A 16,025-nucleotide genomic window follows, 5' to 3' on the forward strand; every position below is an offset into this window, starting at 1 on the left:
TACAGCTGAGGCTTCACAAGGGGAAAGCACCAGTAAAGCTCCAATACATGACAAAATTGTAGCTGAACAGAGTGGACACTTCACATTCAGAGTTTAAATAAGTAAGGAGATTAACCGACATCATTTAACACTCCATTAAGAATAGAGAGATTAACATCACATAGGACGATATATATGTACAAAGGAAGGGGGAAGTTCTGTTCTTAGCCTCATCTTTTGATATATTTAAACCCACAAATTATTTCAGCATTCTAAGATTTGTTAAATGGAACATTGAAATTGTTACCTTTTATGAAGGAAAGAAGCACAATCTGTATTCCAGTTCAGTTGCTGAGGGACCTGAAATGTTCTTTGACTTGTGTGTCAGTATAAAAACAGTGACAATGTCCCAAATAATTGGCAGTTTCTGTGCTAATATTCACAAATCTTACATCAACTTTGCCTTAATTTCCAGGTAAAAGCATATTAGACAATCAAATATGTTTCATTAGTCTGATTTCTCAATTGTTTGTCTTAATTTTGCTTGTAATGTATGAGCATTATTATTATTTTTCTAATATACCAAATTTCACCTAGGATAATTCTGAATAGAAAATAATGGTGAAAGCTTATGATAAATAATGGCGTTTAAGTACAATCATTTGGGGGCTTTAAATGTCAATCCATTTTTTCTGCAAATATCACACAACCATTAATGAAAACATGTACAAATTATGCACAGATGGTTCTGATTGCTGATGAGAGCTGAAGCACACAACCACATTTCTCACAGACTGTAAATTGAAAATAAGAGTGAAATGATTTTTCTTCAATCATTTACTAATGGCAATAACAGTTGGTTGGACTTGCAGGAAATGTGGGAAGTTTTTGCTGTGTTCCTTCGTTCCCAGCATCAAGTAAGTGTATCAGCAGCCATTTAATCGCTATCTGTGGTGCATGGGTTTTAAATACAGCAAGAGCAAATTTGAGTGCAAATGGAGGACAGAAGGCAGCAGAAAGCATACTTCGGAAATGAGTTTCCCAAGGCTGTTGTTCAAGGCATCACGAAACAGCATGATATAACCTATGGGATGAACAGCTATTCTCGCCCCCAACCCAAACAGGTGAGTAGGCAGACTTAGGAACAGATTACTAAGATGGTTAATGCAGCGGCCCTTGCACGGTGGACATGTGACAAAGGAAAAACACATGTAACCTGAGAAATACTACAAAGGTAAGTAATGAATCTTGACATGGCGTGCCATGATTTTAAACAATCTAGCGGATGAGGAATGGATGTACTGTTCAGCTTTCAATGGAAATCCTTATGCAGAAAATAATAAATCAAGTGTTCCTATGCAAAGCAAAAGCTGACAGGGCCAATTTAGGCCACTTTAATTAACATGAAGAATACTAATCTACCTTCCCTATGCATGATTTTGGAAGCATCATACTTACATTGTCCACGGAAAACACAAGACACAGTTTTCTTCTTCCAGGCAAAGTTGACATTCAATTGCCAGGAGCAGATGCAGATAGACAGTGGAGGAATCATTGTAGAGAGCTTAGCCCCTTTGTGATGGCTACGTGGACATCATAGGCCAAGAGATCCAAGATACCACTGGAATGGTACAGCAGGAGAAAGTCGACCAAGTAAAGGTCTATACAATAATGCTGACTTTATGCAACATTGGCAATAAGTGGAACATTAACCAGGAGATAACACAATAATAGAGTAACATCATAGGGAACACTGTACTCTGCAAGTGCATCCATAATTATGTCACATATATTGCTTTTACAAAAATGCAGGAGGTGTAGAGCCTAACCCTATATCCTTCCAGTGAGCACTCCACAGCACCACCATTTTATGCAGGCATTAGCTCAAAGACACAGACTGGAGGATCATACTTCTAAGGTGGAGGACTAGAGTACAAGGGGGCAGAAGTTATGCTGCAGCTATACAAAACCCTGGTTAGACCGCACCTGGAGTACTGTGAGCAGTTCTGGGCACCGCACCTTCAGAAGGACATATTGGCCTTGGAGGGAGTGCAGCGTAGGTTTACTACAATGATACCCGGACTTCAGGGGTTAAGTTATGAGGAGAGATTACACAAATTGGGGTTGTATTCTCTATGGTTTAGAAGGTTAAGGGGTGATCCGATCGAAGTTTATAAGATATTAAGGGGAACAGATAGGGTGGATAGAGAGAAACTATTTCCACTGGTTGGGGATTCTGGGAGTAGGGGACACAGTCTAAAAATTAGAGCCAGACCGTTCAGGAGTGAGATAAGAAAACATTTCTACACACAAAGGGTGGTAGAAGTTTGGAACTCTCTTCTGGAAATGGCAATTGATGCTAGCTCAATTGCTAAATTTAAATCTGAGATAGATAGCTTTTTGGCAACCAAAGGTATTAAGGGATATGGGCCAAAGGCAGGTATATGGAGTTAGATCACAGATCAGCCATGATCTTATCAAATGGTGGAGCAGGCATGAGGGGATGAATGGCCTACTCCTGTTCCTATGTTTCCTATGTAGAGGAGGGACCACAAGGTGAGACAAAGTATGAGAGGGGAAACTTAAGTGCTGTTGACAACAGAGTACCAAACAGTTGTAGGGTGGAGATCCTGCATTGTTAATGGCTGTCCAGAGTCACCTTGTGATTCAGATCTGCTTAAAAGAGCATGTATTTGCATACAATCTTTATGCATTACAATCTTTAATATGTCTTTTGTGTTCATAGCAAGCATTCTATGGTGCTAGCGGTTACTGCAGAGGAGTTTGCTACCCAAATTTACACAGCCATGGAGATACAGTTGTCTACATTGTGTACAGGTATCATTTATAACAGTTGTAGGGAGTAGCCAAGGCATTCCCAAGAACCAAGCATCCAGCCCTTTTCTACCTTCAAACAATTGGGGCACAGAATGTGTATGTATGTGTGCATCATCCAATCTTCCCAGGAACCATGCATTAATATGTATTAATATGCATGACCTTTTCCTACTGGCCTTTAGCAAGGCAAGTTTATTACTGGTCTCATTCCATTACACTTTTACACATGGAAAGAAAACTGAATGCAACTACTAATGGAATTAAAGTCCGTTACTGCTTTCGAACACTTTCAGGACTGATTTACTCATATTCACTGTACCATTGACTTAGCAGAGAAGGAAAAATATGTCAGTGTTCTAGATGTGAGATCACTAAAGATTTATACATATTAGAATAAATTGAATAAATAATCAAATACTCTTGAGTTGCATCCTAGCACTTGATGATGCTTATTGACAACAACTTCACTTTACTGGATACCGTCTGCAAATGATCAATAATTATTCCTTCTTTATAATCTTTCCCAATGAATAACTTTGCATCATGTACACACATGTACACATTTAGGTCTTATAATCCTATGGTTATATTAAAATGTATTTGTTATTCATTAGGCACTCAATCAGCTGCTCTTTCAGTGCTTTCAGTCTCAGTTATATTCATCCTTGGCCAGATAGTTTGGTGCCATGCTTGCCATCCTTCCTATCATGTAAAAGCAGTGTAAACAGTGGTGAAACTAAAGAAAATCCTACAGAACTCTACCAGCCTCTAACTCTCTCTCTCTTCCCACCAACCTAAAGCCTTTTTCCATCCTCTGTCACTTTCTGTTTTCTAATCCAAGTTAGTTAGTTAATTTGCTATTACTCTTGTAACTTTAATCTACTTAATCTTTCTGGAGCAGGCCAAAAGGGGTATACTAGCTATCAGTAAACAAGCTCCACATGCCATATCATCTACCTGTAAAAGCTCTCTTATCGATAGTATTGTGGCCTAGAACTCTGCCCTTGAATGTAGAAAGTCAAATGCAGACGTAACCATCATTTTATGAACCAAAGACATTAGAACATGCACTTGTTACAGTTCCCTATAGATGTATTCTACTATGATGCTAGCAAACGTACAATACAAAAAGCACCTTATATCTGTCCTATGTTAAACCTGACCTGAAAATGCTTGATACAGCCACTGAGTACAAAAAGGAAAAATATTCTTTTCCCTGTTTTTCCATCCTTCACCCTGTTAGTACAGAATTCATCCACATGCATACTAAAAAGAATTAGCCAGACTGGTATCACTTGCTCTTGCCTGTAGCACTCATCATTTGACTAGTCTTTCTTGTTAGTATAATTACCTTCAAATGTCATTTTGCTCTGCTGAAAATCCTTAGTGTATTTCTGATAATTTTAATTATTTACTTTCTCCATAACTTTGATCATGCAAAATATTTAACTGGCATTATATGCATAGAACTACAATAAAATCAAGCAAACATAAAATAATATAGCTTTGTCCCAAAGTACCTGAGCTATTGGTTGAATGGTTTCTGGAATATGTAACTGGGGCAATATGAGAGTACTATTTTTTGAAAAAATATATTACAGCAATTTTATATCTGATCTGAATCCTCCCTAAAATCCATTGTTGTCCAATTTTTTTATTAAAACGATAAAATCTAATTAAGGCAAGATGCTAATTGTTATACTATAAAATTTATTTCAGGCATGACAAGTGACTCATATATTACTGATGTAAAATATTCTGAGAAACATCCTGTGAGCCATTCATTGTTTCAAAGGAATCTATTCTTCCTGAGTACCTGCAAGTCCTTCCCCGTTGTGAAAACTGCTTATAGCAGAAGTATAAGTAAAAGCTGAAAAGAAGTTAATGAATGTACTTCAAAAATGAAAGCAATTATATAAAATTGTGGGCAGTGCAATTGTAATTTTCTGATATGAGTTTCCCACCACCACCAATGGGCACTCATAAAATTATCCCCTGTATTCAGACTGGATATTGTCTGTACCAAAACTGATGACAATATTTCATTCCCTCTATTTTGTTCAACTGCATTCATCTTTGTTGATATTAACACATGAAAAGTTCAAGTGTTTATATGAAATTCCTCTGTCAGCTTTTTTAACTGAAGCACTATCTGTGGTCAAATAACCTGCAAAAACTCAATGTATAGGTCACAAGAGGATGGATTTTCCAGTATCTGCATCCCCAAGGTGGGAATGTTGGCTTCTGCAAGGTCACTCTCAGCAAAACCTCCAGGGCTATATCTAATTAGGGATTCTGTGGCAGCTCCTGCTTGGGAGCTTATGCATTTAGAGGCCAGATATCCTGCATTACTTCAACTACACAAAGGCCATTTAAAGGGAATTGGCAAGTAGGCACAAAACTGAATATCTGGGCAAGTAATGGAGTGATGCACCAGAGGAACACTTCGCTTTACTGTCGCAGCAATGGAGGGGTTGCTGCAGGAAGTGGATGAAACAATGATTGCCTTTTTTGGTTTTCCAGGACAGTCTTCACTCATGAAAGCAGTTCAGCGGGGTTGAGAGGAAATGGAGACAAGAGTAAATGCCACCCACACCCTGCAGAGGACATGAGAACGAATGAGGAAGACGTTTACAGGCCTAAAACAAACTGCTGAAGTAACGCTAAGCAATATTTCCCTTTACTAAATAGAGGGCAAAGGACTTTAATAGCACAATATTTTAATAATACAATGACACCCAGGTACCCAGCCTACATCCCAGCATATGTGTGAATAAAGAAACAGGCATTATGTTGCTGGGTTGTGTTAAAAGAATTCTTTGTGTAGAGCCCTTTCAGTATGACAAGAGTTCCAATTATAAGCTGGGGTTGGAATGTGTGTCGTGCTGTAATACAACAAGTTTTTCTTCTGTACCTGATACACATTGACTGCTGCCCTGTGCAAAGCACTTATACAACCTTACAGGCTTACAGCTCTGTGATTGCTTGCCACACATGGCCATACTACAGCAGGGCAAAGATTAGGAGGTACTGTAGTAGCTACAGCTAAGTTTTCCCTTTGTGATCTGATTAGATGTCCTTTTCCTACTCCTGAACCTGCTACTGCTTCTAAGTACTTACTGAATAGGAGGAGTAAGTATGGAGCAGTCTGCTGTTGTACAGTGTGGATCTCAATATATGAGGAGCCCTTGGGCGAATGGTCATTATATGGCCTACTACAATTGGAGCCATGTTCAAGAATTCAATTGGTGCCAGTGCTTGCCCTTTAATTGTTAATTATTCAATCCTTTGACGAGGTCAACTGGACTGGACAGACCTTGAGAGGAAGCTGCCTCATCTGTCCTTTCTCCTGCTATGCTCCAGGTGCTTGGCATGCCAAGGAACCTGCATGAGAGAAAATCTTAGGTTATGACTAAGGAGTGTGAAGCTCTCCATCGTGGATCTCTCAAGTTGATCCAATAGGATTTTTTTCTTTAGTCTTTTTAGGGTACACGGCGGGAGTATCAGTCATAGACACAAGCCAATTCTCTTAGTAATATTTAGTAGTGGTTTTATTAATGCGTGATTTTGTTCAAAAAAACTGTTAATCATATACAACCTTTGTATGGAGAATTTAAGCACTCAAGACGTAGGGTTGATCGAATCCATGGTCTTCGAGTGGTTTGCTTCTTGACGTCTGTTGTCTTCTTTTGCTGTAGTTTCTTACTGTCGACTGCAGCCCCGAGGAGAGCTAAACAACCTCTTTCTATTCACCTTTTAATGCATGCTTGGGGCATGAACACTGGAATGGTCTCTTCATCCTCCAATTCTAAATCCTTGCTCACAGGCACAGTTTTAGTGATTCATTAAGCTTGTTTGGGGCCGTAAACCATGAAGTATCCAAACTGATGGCCCAAACTGTTAGTGTGGTCAGGGCCATCTGTTTTCCATGTTCATTTTCTCCTTTGTTTCAGCTAATCCTAGGTTCCACAATTTCCTTCTCTATGGTAACATCATGATGCTGTTAGCTTCTTACTGATAAACCAGTTCAGAGTGCAACAGTCCTTGCCATCAGTGACTTTATGTGTTAAGGTTCTTTCTTTTTATGTCAAGCAAACTTTTTGCAATAATCGTTCAATTCCCAACCTATCAAACCTGGCAGTAACAGACAGTAAGTTGGATCCTAAGGGGGTTATATTGGATAACCCCTGAAACCAGGCGTGGGAGTCACAGTGCGCTATTAACCTGCGCCCGGTCATTGAGATGCAGGCAGCATGTAACATTCATGCTGCCTGGTCATTTATCTGATATCTGCGAGCAGCCAGGCCTAGCTGCGCTGTTGAGTGTCTGTTCATCAGCAGGGGGCCCCGATATCACGAGTGGCTAGCACCACTTAAAAGCAGCCTGCACCTCTGAAAGGCAGCCTGCACCTCTTATTTGCAAAATATAAGATAAGGGTCCACACGAGTCTGAACGGAGATCAGATATCGCATACGTAAAACACAGATGCAGGTCCCTATGTTTACAAACAGTTGAGTTATGTTAAAACAGTGAATAAAGGTTAGGCACTACTAAATCCCATATCCTCCAATCTGCACGCCAGACCTCACCAATCTACTGATCTGAGTTTGTACTAGGCCTGTGAGAGAGCGTTCACCAAGGTTCTCTGTGGATGCACTGGAGGTCTTAATGCAAGAGGCGGACAGAAAAAGGGGCATCCTGTATTCGCCGGGGAGCAAGAGGCCTGCCAGACATATGCTTCTGAGGCAGTGAGAAGCAGTCGGGGACAAAGGAGCGTAGCACCACAAACATGGATGCAGTGCAGGAAGAAGTTCAATGCTTTGACATGAGTGGTCAAGGTGAGTGAGGTCAACTGTCAAGTGGCATCTCCTACCAACTGCACCACTAGCTGCATCCAGTGCTCCACGCACCACATGCCAACAAACTCTTTCAATCAGTACTCAACTCTTCCAATCAGGTACTTCCTCACACATTAACACTGTTGCAAGCCACCTACCCATGGCTCACAGGCCACACACACTGGCAGCTTTCAATCATGACAGCCACATCACCCAAACATCTGGCAGGACACTCACCGATGTCCTGCTTTCTTGCAGGAGAAGGTGGCGCATAACACGAGGCAGCAAATAGCATTTGCTCCATGGAACATCAACCCGCTGTCCTCTCTAAGGAATAAATGTAAGGAATCTCTCAGGGATACAGCATTTCTATCCTCAGGAATAAATGTAAGGAATCTCTCAGGAATACAGCATTCCTATCCCACCCAGCCACTCTGCCAGTACCCTTGCTGTTGCCTGTCAGCAAGCCAGCCCACTCCCTGTAGAGTATTGAAACTCTATTATAGGAACAAGAGTAGGCCATTTAGTCCCTCAAGCCTGTTCCGCCAATGAGATCATGGTTGACCTAATTCCATATACCCGCCTTAATACCTTTGGTTAACAAAAATCTATCAATCTCAGATTTAAAATTAACAATTGAGCTAGCATCAACTGCCGTTTGCAGAAGAGCGTTCCAAACTCCTACCACTCTTTGCATGGAAAAGCATTTCTTAACTTCACTCCTGCAGGTCCTGGCTCTAATTTTTAGGCTATGTCCCCTAGTCCTAGTATTCAAGTATAGGAGACCTTCAAAAACAGGTACAAATGCATCAATAATCCAGCAACTAACCTGTAACTCCTGCATGATCCCTTTAAATAGCACTGATGGGTGGGTCCTCCATGCTGTTTACGACTTGTTCAGCTGCGCGAAGTTAAGACAATGCGTTGGCTGGAGCGTTGTGTTCCAAAATTGCATCTGTCCCTTTAAATCAGCGTTACACACTGATCTACTGCATATTCTCCCTACGTTACATGCTGGCGGAGTTCGTTATTTGCGTGTGCGCAAACGCCTTTACCAAGATGGCATCCAGCAAACGTCACGCTAGAAGTGTGCGCAAATGATGCCATTTTGGGTCCTTAGGAGGCCAAGTAGCACCTACAAAATGGGCGCTACGTGGCCCAATTTATAGCCCTAAGTATCTCAATAGTCCCAGTCATAGCATTTTTGAAAGAAACCGTATCTACTCTTGATCTCTTTGTTCCTTGGCCTCCCCTGCAACTGGCAATGAATTTGCCCCAAGCTCTATGGTTATATTTGTGTAAATCTTTCACACACTGCTGCTGAGAGGTCAAAGATGTACTGCTGCACGTTCCCCACAGTTGTGTAAATCTCTCATACACTGCTGCTGAGAGGTCAGAGGTGTACTGCTGCACATTAGTACATACTGCCGAACTAGCCTTGCAGACTCTTCAGCACAGTCTCAAAAAGATGTACATTAAACAACCTCCTTTTGAAGCCTGTGCCAGTAGGATATCAATCCATTGCCCATACAGCAGAGGAACTCCTCCAGCTACTGCCCTAAACAGATGCTTGAACTCCTTAGCTGTCACTTCTACTTGGTCATCTTCACTTTTAATAAATGCCTCACCCAGTTCTGCCTCCTCAAATTCTCTATCTTGATGCACATGGGTACTTGGATCTGTAATGGTGATTCTGCCAGGTAGAGTATATAAGGAGACTTGCAGGGAAGTGCTCAGTTTATGGCTGTCACTAGATGATGCCATCAGCATGCAAAGACCCTATAGGAAGAGAAAAGAAGATGAGTTTCAGGTTGAACTTCCATCTAAGAGAGTTAAGGGGGTAAAATTCAACTTCGACAGGGATACAAAATGGGCAGAAGCAGATCAGCTGCCCATTATAATTCCCATAGTGTTACGCACAGAATGAAACAGCAATATTGCAGATAAACCAGCAGGAATAAAATCTCCCAGGAACTTTTAATAGTTTTCTCACTATTAGCTCACAAAAAATAATTAGCATTCTTTTACATAGGGTAAGTGACATCATGAATCTACTCTTCAATAAAATTATAAAGCAGGTGTGTTGTTCACAGTCCTGTATTTCCAAGTCACAATGGCTCCCTCCTGACCCAAAGACTGGTAAGGCTCTTTGATCGTGACCAGGCATGTGTATTTGTATGAGGGTCCACAGATATAATTGGTGGCATAATGGTGGTCTGGGTAGCTCATCTCTGGTGCTGGTTGATTTCCCTACATTTACTTGCCAACTGCCATGGAATTCAATAGCTTGAAATTAAATGCCTTGTAGCTCCCTGAGTGGCAGTGAAAGTGTAATTGTAAGAGACCCTTTCATTATACCTTCTTTTATGAATTTCTTGTTCTGCTGAACTCTTGTAAATGCTTCAATTACAATTAGGTTCCCAGTGACTTTGTGGACAATATTCAGCTGGTTTAGTTTCTGCAGAAACATCTCCTGCATGTTCTGGTGCCAAAAAGTAAAATAAAACACCAATTCAAGTAATACTCCCCACCTCCCCTCAAACCACCTGCTGCTTTAAGAGATCTTTTGCATATATGGAACTTCCTTATATGCCCATTCTAGAGGCATTCAGTGGCATTCCATTCTAAACAAATGGGAAGGTGCGTACACTTTAGGCAACTTGAAGATAGCTCACAGAGCATATTGAACAGAGATATGGCAAAATGGATCCCCATCTGATTTTCTTGCCTTTACACTCTGGTACCATCAGACAGAAAGTCCTAATGACTCTGGAAAGGAGATTTATCAATTTGTTGCAGGTGAGCTCTGCTCTTGAAGTAGTTTTCAATCATTGGATGAAAATCAACAAAGGGGACAAAGAGGTGTCAACAAGTTTACAGGAATCTCTTTTAGAATTATGTGGAAATTCCAAGATAAACCTCTTCCTATTTCTGAAATTGTCTGCTTAGATATGTAATTATGTCTACTTGCTCTGTTTGTTCTCCAGTGTGGTAATCTTAGGGTTTTCTAGTCCTATGAAGCTAAACCTTTTGTCTTGTCTGTATTTTTGTTAAAGTCAACCTGTTTTCTTGCTTCATAATTTCTGTTTACTGGCTCCTGGACATCATCTTTAGTTTCCATAATAACATTGAGATCATTGTCAAATCTCAGGTTGTTTATATAATGGCCTCTTAATTTGACTCCTGTTTAAAGAACCACCTTAGTGGTAACCAATTGCTGCAACAAGATATAGAAAGAGAGGAGCATTTCTTTGCAAGCCAAACTCAAGATTTTATGAAGTTTTAGCACTGCCTATTTTATTGTATTACAGTGAAACATAAGGATACATTTCACGTGGGACTGTGCAAAATTTACCCATGGTATCTTAGGGCAAAAGATGAACAATGATTGACAGTGATAGAAATCAATTATCTAAGATGTATTCCAGATATTTCTGTGCTCTGATGGCTTAGGTATGACACAATATGAAAGAAATTTGCGCTCAGCACAAATATTGGTGCAGTGAATCAGCAAATGACAACTCAAGTGGTTTGGACATTTAAGTGGAATGAGTGATGATATTGTATCGAAGACTGTTATGCACTTTTATGTGGAAAGAACAGCATTGACATGAAGATCATAAAAAACACTGGCCCATTAATATCATCATAAAATGTCTGCTCTTGTAGTAGTCTTCAATCACTGGATGAAAGTCAACAAAGGGGACAAAGGGGTGTCAACAAGTTCACAGGAATCTCCTCTAGAATTATGTGGAAATTCCAAGATAAACCTCTTTCTATTTCTGAAATTGGCTGCTTATATGCAAATATGTCTACTTGCTCTATTTGTTTAAGGATGATATTAACGAGTAAATTCACTGATCCCATGATAGAAGGGAGTGAAGGTGCAGAATCAGTCCTATCTCTAACCTGCACTCCCTTCTAGCATGGCTCCCAACTGTAAGCACAAGATCGATGAATTTACAGGGTAGAGCAATTTACTATTATGGAAATAGATATGAGGAAGATTCTTCGTTGAACTTCAAGGTTGATTAATGTTTGGAATCTACCAGACTAGGTCATAAAGGTAAGGACATTAGGGTAGTTCAAAATGCCGTTGAATGCTAGTCTGGAGAATTGGGCTACTAGAGCGATAAGCTTGATGGACTGAGTGGCCTTTCTTTATCCTTAACGGTTTTTGTGAAACAGTTTAACTTAATTCTAATAGAAAGGGTTGGGGGTAGTTTTATCATTCATGACTTATCCATTGATATAGATTATAAGAATCATACAGTCCTATTATTGACTTTTTGAAAGCCATTGGAAGAGTATACCATGTTGCATTATTTGTAATTAATTAGGCTTTTATTTAAAGAACTTCATCCTAACAGAAGGGTTGAGTTTCCAGTTGTTGAAAATGTTGCCACCTATATCAAACTGTATCAGATATAACTATATATCTGAAAAGTCATCCATTGTGGACAAAAGTTACCAGTTTCCAACACAAGTCTGAGAGGTCAGAAACAAATTTGCAAAACTTGCTGCAAAACATGAATTGAGCTAATATGGGAGATCAAATTAATAATCTAAAGGACCTGTGCACATGTTGCCTATAAATGCTGTACAGTGCTGGTATTTTTGGGACAAACACTTTCTCAAACACAGCAAGAGGATATCAATGTGGCTGTTGCTCCTAATGTGACTGGCATAATCCTTTCAAATGAGCAGCAGGATAAAAAGATGCTATGTGCACACAAACACAGAGTTCTAATGAGAATACCATACCTGAGAGAGAGGGTCTACAGAGCCATAGGAGGAGAAATTGGTACCCAGTACATCAGTTTTTTTGAGTGAAAAATTAAGAGTTGGAGCTCGATTTCCAGGCTTGATCTCTTGTGCTTAATCTTCTCCAAAAGTGCCAACATCTTCCAAGTGTCCGAGGTGCGCACATAAAACAGGCATTAGGTGTTGGAAATATGCTATTATTAATGCTACCAAGGGTTGTTAATCCTTCTTAATAATAACTTCCACAATGATTCGGGCCCAAGTGTGGCTGAACTTGTTTATTATAAACACAAAAACAACATTGTAATAGAGTTATATCAAATAAACAAGGATGGTACAACCTGTCCCTAGGAAGTTTCAAGCTGATCAGGCCTGGTATCGTAGGGTGCGTGGGCCTCCGTCGCCCCAGAAGCTGCTTCTAACTTTAGTGGGATAGTGTTCCAGTTTATATATCTTTCTGAAGGATATATATATATATTATATAACTTTCAGAAGGATAGTTGCTTCAAATAGCTTAATGACATTAGTCTCATGATGTCATCTGTCCCAAACATCTTTCCCTCTCAGGGTACCCATTGTTCCAGACATCTTTATCCATTCTATGGTGTTAACTGTTGTCAATTCTATCTATCTCATGGGGGAGGGGGGACATGCCCTTATCTTTCTGTGTATTTTGATTGTTCAGATGCAGACATTTAAGATGTCTCATCCTGTATATGCCAATTACGAAAGTTACCTAATTGAAAGAACAAAGCTCCTGCAATTAACATAACAGGATTAGTCTGGGTCCAGGTCCTGAGTCTTTGATTATGCCTTGGGACGTTTTGTTATCTGTTTCTGACAATTTAGTTTTTAATGTGTCTGTTCACATTTTTATTGTCCTTGCAATATTCTCAATCACTTTGCCTGATGTCAGGCATATCATTTCCTGTGGGATGCTGGTTCCCTTTGTATTCTCACAGATGCAAAGTCTGCCCGCAGCCTCGCTATGCAGGATAGGATACATGACTATGACTTGGCCAAGAAATCATATTTCTTACATCTCCTTCCTTTTGACTGAGTGCAACCACTCTGGGTCACATTTCACCTTACCTCCTCCTTTAACGTTTGTACTGGTCTTACCTAAGATCACCTTGGATTTATATTTATCAATATTATGTTCACATAAAACACACATAGACATATATGCATACGCATTGCTTCAACGGGCCCAGTTTGTCAATAAGGGCCCGCCTTATCAATACGTACAACATAATTACTAGCCACAATGCACAGCATTGAAAAATTACCAATAGTTGTAACACCATTCTTGTCCACAGATGGACAGAGAAGTTTGCGTCTTCAGCTTTTTATACATTGAAAATACTACACAAAACATGATAACAACAATTATAATCAGAACAAACTGAGCAAAGATTGAAACCTGTGAGAGAATTCTGGCCCAAGGATATTGTCCTACATTTTCTATTATTTCCCACCATTTAGGTTCCCCTAGCTGAACTATATTGCTTTCTATAGCTGCATTTTGTTGTCGTAGATCAATTAGGTGGTGCGCTGATATGACCGTCTGGTCGAGTATAGTTTTAAGATTCGGTGACAGTGGTGGAATCGGATGTCCAAATTGTATAATCGCCTTCTGAACAACTTCTCTTAAACTGATTTCCACCTGAATTTCCGTAGCATTATGAATGTTCACTGGGATCAGCACTGAACTCGCAATTCTTGTGGGTAACTCAGGGGTAAAGCAAAATGATGGAGTTAATACAGGCTGCTCCTGTTTCCCATGGCAGTAAGCCAAGTCTGATGTCATTACGCAGTAGCGACCTCTTCCCATGTATCCGTGCTTTGCCTATCCCGATTTCCATCTTCTAATACTAACAGTATAGTTGAGAATCCCTACGTGGTCAGTTTTCGGTAAAATATTAAAATGCCTACGTGGCAAAGAAGCAGAATGCAAAATGGTTAGAAAGGGTTAATTAGTTAGTAACTGAGATTGGTACAGGTGGCCTGGCCTCCTGCTGGGCCATATGTTTGCGTAGTCAGCAGGCTTGCATTGTCTTATCAATGAAAAGGTCTTTGATGTGATTCAAGGACTGGTCTGAATGTCTCCATGTTTATGGCAGATCAATATAGGTAACGAGCTTAGCCAAAGTTGAAAGACATTCCAGGTTGGGAGATAAGGAACAGAAGGAACAGGAAAGAATATTCCAGGTTGGAAGGTGAGGAAGTATCCCCTTTGATGTCTAACAGCAGCATGATCAGCACATGGACGGTCTATGATTGGCCGGCAATAATGTAACCTCGCATGGCAACCTGTGCCCGGCTTATGATTGGTGTTGACCCTCGTTAAGTATGTTCCAACCCTATTGATTTGTATAAAAACGTGTGGATTTCTGTATGTTTTTGTTCTTGCTCTGCCAGCATAGAGGGACTCTATCAGGAGTCCAAATCAATGCTGCAGACTAAGAACCCTGCTATTAAAGTTGTGATGAACTTTAAAATGTATTCGACTTCAGTTTTTACTGAAACAGACTGAGGGGAAAGAATCCGGATCGTCATTGTTAGGGGAGTGCTCATCTAGGATGAAACCACAAGCTGGGACACTATTCTGGGTGACATTGCACTGACACATCCATGTGCCCATGATCTGAGTACAGCAAGATAAATCTGGTGCCACCCAGGTATCAAATCTTTTGTCAATACCTTTGAATAGCTGACACATTCTTTATGTATGTCACCTTCAAGAACGCTTATGGACTCTACCTTAAAGACCTGTGAAGGCTTCTGATCGGGTGAAAGGCGTGGAATGGCCATAGTCACCATGAAAATGTGTCCGTCTTTTCTGTCTTCACAGGAGTGTTTCACTGGGTTAACAGATCCCAGGCGCCTGATATTACAATGGTTTCCTCCATTCTCCCCAGTCCAATTATTTAGCTGTTCGTCTGTTATAAAAGAAGGGATGCGATTTTCCTCAATGTCTTCCAATCCCTTCTGCACCTAAGATCTGAATCTTCAATGTCACCATGTCACTGATCATTGTATTAACTTTTTCCTGAGTCTGTCGAAAGTTGTTGACCATTCCCTTCAGAGACACTAAAACTTGTTGCTGTTCATTCAATGACCCTGTTGCTACCCTATTCTCACCATTCAGAATGCCTTTTACTTGCTTCCGCATGGCTTCATCATGTTCCCACATGCTCTCTATGTCTATCCTGTTCTAAGCGGCCGTTCTTGTTATAGCCCTTATACCTAACCGTTCAGCCACTCCCCGTTTTTCTTTCTGTCTACTGGGGGGTTTGGGGTTATTCCTTGGGACTTTGTCTATGTCCCGACCTGAGTTTCTTGCCATAAACTGTCTAAGTTTCTTGGACAACATCTGTTGGTAGAATCTCTCATAAGTTTCATTGCTCAAAACTGGTAACAGAGCAACTTTTGAAAAATTAAACAGAACAGGGAAGATGTCAAATCTCACATCATTGTATAGGGCCTGACATGTATTGAAAACCAATAAGCCATTGCTGGGCCCTTTGTTCACAACCAGGCACCCGGTGTAGGCCGAATGGGCGGTTGTTTCTGACAACTTTGTATTCTTCATTACTTTAAAGC

Source organism: Heptranchias perlo, chromosome 6 (assembly GCF_035084215.1).
Source record: "Heptranchias perlo isolate sHepPer1 chromosome 6, sHepPer1.hap1, whole genome shotgun sequence".
Taxonomy (NCBI): Eukaryota; Metazoa; Chordata; class Chondrichthyes; order Hexanchiformes; family Hexanchidae; genus Heptranchias; species Heptranchias perlo.